Below are 6,100 nucleotides of genomic sequence, written 5' to 3' on the forward strand. Positions count from 1 at the left end.
GGTATTTATTTTTTGCTGTTTACTATAGAAACATCACATCAGTAGCTTTTATTTATATGTTCTCAATAAGCTCAAGAAGCTCAACACCATCCAGGACAAAGCAGCCCAGCTGATTGGCACCCAATCCACCACCCTCAACATTCACTCCCTCCAACACTGATGCACAGTGGCAGCAGTGTGTACCATTTACATGATGCATTGCAGCAGCTCAGCAAAGGCTCCTTAGACAGCACCTTCCAAATCTGTGACCTCTACCACCGAGAAGGACAAGGGCAGATGCATGGGAACACTGCCACCTGCAAGTTCCCCTCCAAGCCACATACCACCCTGACTTGGAAATATATCGCTGTTCCTTCATCGTCGCTGGGTCAAAATCTTGGAACTCCCTCCCTAACAGCACTGTGGGTGCACCTACCCAGCATGGACTGCAGCAGTTCAAGAAGGCAGCTCACCACATCTTCTCAAGGGCAATTAGGGATGGGCAATAAATGCTGGTCTAGTCAGAGATGCCCACATCCTGTGAAAGAATAAAAGAAAGTTATGGGCAGACCGAAGAGCGCCTTTCACAGTGTGAGTTAATTGTGCTCCATAAGGAGTCTAAATTGACCTACGTACAGCAAACCCACTCAAAACCAAACTAATCTGTGATTGAGTGAGATGGACACTAGGACCCTGCAGCAGCCTATTTGACTGCACGTAGCTGCACGTTCTCAGGAATAGTACGGCTCACTCAGCACAATCCAGTTGAAGTCTCTGTCAACTGAACAGCTAGGTCACTAGGAGCTACCAGGAGCATAGTCCCTACTGCTGTTACTTGCCAATATTTTTGCACTCTGATCCCATCCTCATCAGCAAAATCTGTTGGGAACATAGGAGCAGTGGTAGGCTATTCAGCCCCTCCAATCCACTCTGCCATTCCACTAGATCATGGTTGATCATCTACCTTGCTTGCCTCTTATTCTGAGACTATGTCCCCTAGTTCTAGAACTCCCAGCCAGGAAAAACACCCTAACTACAGATCTATCCTGTCTACCCCTCTAGAATTTTGTATGTTTCAATGCGATCATTCTTCTAAACCCTCGAAAATATAAGCCCAGTCTCCTCAATCTCTCCTCATAGGGATTCCCAAAATTAGTCCGGTGAACCTCTGCTGCACTCCCTCTATGGCAAGTATATCTTTCCTTAGGTAAGGGGACCAAAACTGTACATAATACTCCAGGTGTGGTCTAACCAAGGTTCTTTACAGTTGAAGCAAGTCACCTACATGCCTGCAACCAATTCTTCTTGCGATAAAGGCCAACATACCATTTGCCGTCCTAATTGCTTGCTGCACCTGCATGTTAGCTCTCAGCGACATGTGAACAAGGACACCCAGATCCCTTTGGACATCAACATTTCCCATTCTCTCCCCGTTTAAGATATACTCTGCACCTCCATTCCCCCTAATGTAGGGAATTAAACTATCTTTTGGATAGTAGTATTAAATGAAAATCTGCCAATCTATTCTCAAAGTATTTCAGCCATCTGTTGTCCCCATGGGGACAAGGGAAAGACTTACATTTATGTCTCCACGTTGAAATGAAAATCCAATAATAACTGTTGTGTCAAAACTAAATGGGCATTTTCTCACTGGGACTCTGTACCCTAGCAGTTGTCTTGTTTCCCTGGTCATAATATTGCACTGCTTGGTGCAACATACTTGTTGTTTCAGCTGGTATAAGCAGTGGAAGAAATTAAAATGACCACACATGAACATGCGAATTAGGAGCAGGGGTAGGCCATTCGGCCCCTCGAGCCTGCTCCGCCATTCAATAAGATCACGGCTGACCTGAATGCAACCTCAGCCCCACATTCCTGCCTACCCCCGGATAACCTTTCACCCCCTTGTTAATCAAGAACCTATCTAGCTCTGCCTTAAAAAATATTCAAAGTCTCTGCTTCCACCGCCTTTTGAGGCAGAGAGTTCCAAAGGCTCACAACCCTCTGAGAGCAAAAATTTCCACTGATTCGCTATTTGGGCAAGTTTCACAAATAAAATGTAATGATCCATATTTTATCTCTAGTGTGTTCCAGGACAGTTCTTAAATTTGGCAGTCTTAAGACGATGGCTAGACCTGCGGAGTATTTTCTGAAGACATAACTGTGGTCTGCAAATTGTGTTGGCGGTTCATTGGCAGGAGTCACTCTGAAACTAAAATCCCTTGGCATTAGCATTCCATGTTGAGAATGGATATCAAATCAAAGTATCCCAATGTATAATATTGCCAACTCAACTATGATTGGCTACAAAAGAAACTCTGCTGCCCAGCACTCACTGCTAATGTGGAATGAACAGCTGGCTATCCTTGCACTAGATGCAATAATTTGCCAGGTAAAATCACAGCTTGTCGCATGTGAACAACAGACCTTTCGTGCCTCAGTCTTTTGAACAATTTCTTCCCACGTACATTCATCACAACTCATTTCTATCTTATTTGAAGGGTTTGATCCAAAACATTTTTCCCCTCCGAACAGCTAATACAATTAGCTTTGGGGATCCTGTGAAACAATTGCAATTCCTCAGGGGAGCGGCAATCAGAGTCGGATTGCCACTCCACTCCTTTTTAACTCACCTTAGTCAGGAGCTATACATCTCATTTCTCACCTGACCTTTCGACTCGGGCCTGATGAGAAACGTGCAGTGTCCCAACTCTTGACGCTCTTCAGTACAATGTAATCGCATTGGGAAAAGTGAAGTGAAGCCCCCTTTTTACAGCGCTAGTTACCGTAAAGCAAATAAGTTTAAAGGACCCAGCCACTTTGAGAAATGAGGACAATGCTAAGTGTGTAAGGTAAGTGGGTAGGATGAGGTGGGGGGGGGGGGGGGGGGGGGGAGGGGTGGTGACGGAGATTCGGGGTGGTGGGGGGTAGGAAAGGTTGGGGAGGTCGAGGGGGTCAGGTGGTCAGTTGGGGATGGGTGGTAGTTGAGGGGGGCAGGGGTTTGTCAAGGGGTTGGGGTCATAGACGGGGTGGGGGGCGGAGTCGGAGGAGTACTTGGAGAGTCAGGAGGGTAGTCGAGGGGGGGGGGAATTACTCGTGGGGTCAGGAGGGTAGTCCAAGGTGTGGGAGGTAGTCGGGGGTTCAGTGGGGCATGGTTGGCGGAGGGAGAGGGGGGGGGCGGTCAATTTCCCAGGAGTTAGAAGTAGTTTTAATTCTTTTAACTTCTCCTGGATAACTATTCTGCTAAGAGATTCGGAACCACCCGATGTCTCCATTCTAAATCATAGAGTTTCCGATGGTTCCCAGTGCAGGGTAATTGCCCATTGAAAGTTTGAACTTTCTGAGCAATTGCCGTGCAGTCTTTGCATGGGGACTGCTGGGTGGTCCCTCATGCATCTTCTGGGGCATCTCCCAGGTATGACATCCTGGAGATCTCAAGTCCTGGGCCATAAATTCCCACGCAGCAGCACACCTTTGCAGCCCACTGACTGATTCAGCAGGTGATGGGGGGGTGGGGTGGATCGATGGGTCTGCTGTTAAGTCTCTCACAGGGCAGGCCTTACCCTTGTTTTGGAATTGGGGGCAATGGAATTTTTTGGGGTATGGTTTTAAGTTTGACAGTCTAGTCGTAGCTGCTGGTTGTGCATGCTTATTATTTAGTCGTTTAGCTATTCTATCTGGGACATTCACACCACCACCACCTTTACACTCCAGGAAGCATGCACAGCTTGGGAGCTGCTGAACAGCCAGCATTCACTGAATATGATGACGCAAAAGAATAACTGGAACTGAGCAAGAAGCTCCCCCTTCTGATGTTTTGCTGTCAGTGGACACAATCTTCAGGCAGTCACAGATACTAGAGCTTCCTCATGATGAGCTCCTAGAGTGATAATGCAAGTTTCAATTGGTGAGATCCCACGGGATACGGGGGAAGGTGGTAAGTTGGATCCAATATTGACTCAGCGACAGGAAACAAAGGTTAATGTTTGATAGATATTTTTGCGAATGGAAAGCAGTTTCCAGTGGTGTTCCACAAGGCTCAGTGTTGGGGCCCTTGCTGTTTGCTGTATATATTAATTGTTTAGACTTAAATGTGGGAGGCATGGTTAGGAAATTTGCAGATGACACAAAAATTGGCCATATAGTTGATAGTGAAGAGGATAGCTGTTACCTCCAGAATGATATCAATGGTTTGGTTGAGTGGGGTGGAAAAGAGGCAAATGGAATTCAATCTGGAGAAGTGTGAGCAAATGCATTTGGGGAGAGCCAACAAAGCAAGGGTATACTCAATAAACGGGAGGATGTTGAGAGGGGTTGAGGAAGTGAGATACATTGGAGTGCAGGTCCCTGAAAGTGGCAAGACAGATGGATAAGGTGGTAAAGAAAGCATATGGAATGCTCTTCTTTATTGGGCGAGGTATAGAACACAAAAGCAGGGATGTAGTGTTGAAACTGTATAAAGTGCTGCTTACGCCACAGCTAGAATTTTGGGTACAGTTCTGGTGACCACGTTACAGGAAGGACATAATTGCTCTGGAGAAAGTACAGAGGAGATTTACAAGAATGTTGCCGGGGCTTGGAAATTGCAGCTAAGAGGAAAGATTGGATAGGCTAGGGTTGTTTTCCTTAGAACAGAGGAAGCTGAGGGGTGACCTAATCGAGGCATACAAAATTATGAGAGCCTAGAGAGGGTAGACAGGAAAGACTTGTTTCCCCTAACTGAGGGGTCAGTTATCAGGGGGCATAGATTTATGGTTATAAAAACAAAAAACTACTGCGGATGCTGGAAATCCAAAACAAAAACAAAAACAGAATTACCTGGAAAAACTCAGCAGGTCTGGCAGCATCGGTGGAGAAGAAAAGAGTTGACGTTTCGAGTCCAATGGCCCTTCAACAGTTCTGTTGAAGGGTCATTGGACTCGAAACGTCAACTCTTTTCTTCTCCACCGATGCTGCCAGACCTGCAGAGTTTTTCCAGGTAATTCTGTTTTTGTTTTTGTTATAGATTTATGGTGATTGATAGAAGGATTAGAGGGGGCATAAGGAAAAACATGAGGATAGTGGGCATCTGGAATTCACTGCCTAAATTGGTGATTGAGGCTGAAACGCTCAACTCATTTAAAAAGGTACCTGGGTCTGCACCTGAAGTGCTGTAACCTGCAAGGCCATGGACCAGGTGCTGAAAAGTAGGGTTAAAATGAGTGGCTAGTTTATTTGTTCTCATCTTTCTTTGGCTGGCGCAGACACGATGGGCTGAATGGCCTCATTCTGTGCCATAACTTTTCTATGGTTCAATTGCCTTTGTCCTCTTAATGCAGCAGCAATTGTTTTTAAGTTTAAACTGGCATGTCTCTTTGACCATGTAAATAATGATGGTAAAGTAACCATCAAAATATGTCAGTTTCCGAATCATTTCAAGCAGTAAAGCAGACCCTGCCCTTGCCTTCAGCCAAACATTCCAGCACTGGTCACTGGATACAGATTAGGATCAGGAACATCAGCTGACATCCAATTCCCCCCACCAACGCCCTTCTACCAATCAAAGCTCAATATCTCATGTACTGCCATAGTTCAGGTCAGACCTTTGCTGAACATACCTTATATATATATTATCTCTGGGGCCTCCACAGTGGGAAGAAAAACTGTAAGAGGGGAAAAAGGAACCCTTCCCTTCCATTGGCAACCTGCGAGCTTTGCTTCTTGCCTTTATGGTTCATGTAAAATAATCAGAGGATCGTGTGTCTTTGGAACTCTCTTCCTCAAAGGGCAGTGGAGGTAACAGTCAGATCAGCCATGATTGTATTGAATAGCGGAGCAGGCTCGAAGGGCCGAGTGGCCTATTCCTGCTCCTAACTCGTTTGTTTGTACGTAACCAGAACCTGAGGGAAGAAAGTTCTAAGTGAGTTCGCCAGTTTGCAACAGCATGGTTTCAGTTCTCCTCTGCTGAAGATACCCAGAATCCAATCATGATATTGAGACATGGTGGCAGCGTCCTGAGAAATGTTTACTAAGGATCTCAGTCAATGCCGATAAAGGCCAGAAAAGCAACAGCCATAAGCCCAGCAGAGCACACTTGAGAAACAGCAGCAGCAGTAATTGGTACAACTAATTGATACTGGAG

This window comes from Cetorhinus maximus, chromosome 16, assembly GCF_964194155.1.
Source record: "Cetorhinus maximus chromosome 16, sCetMax3.hap1.1, whole genome shotgun sequence".
Classification (NCBI taxonomy): domain Eukaryota; kingdom Metazoa; phylum Chordata; class Chondrichthyes; order Lamniformes; family Cetorhinidae; genus Cetorhinus; species Cetorhinus maximus.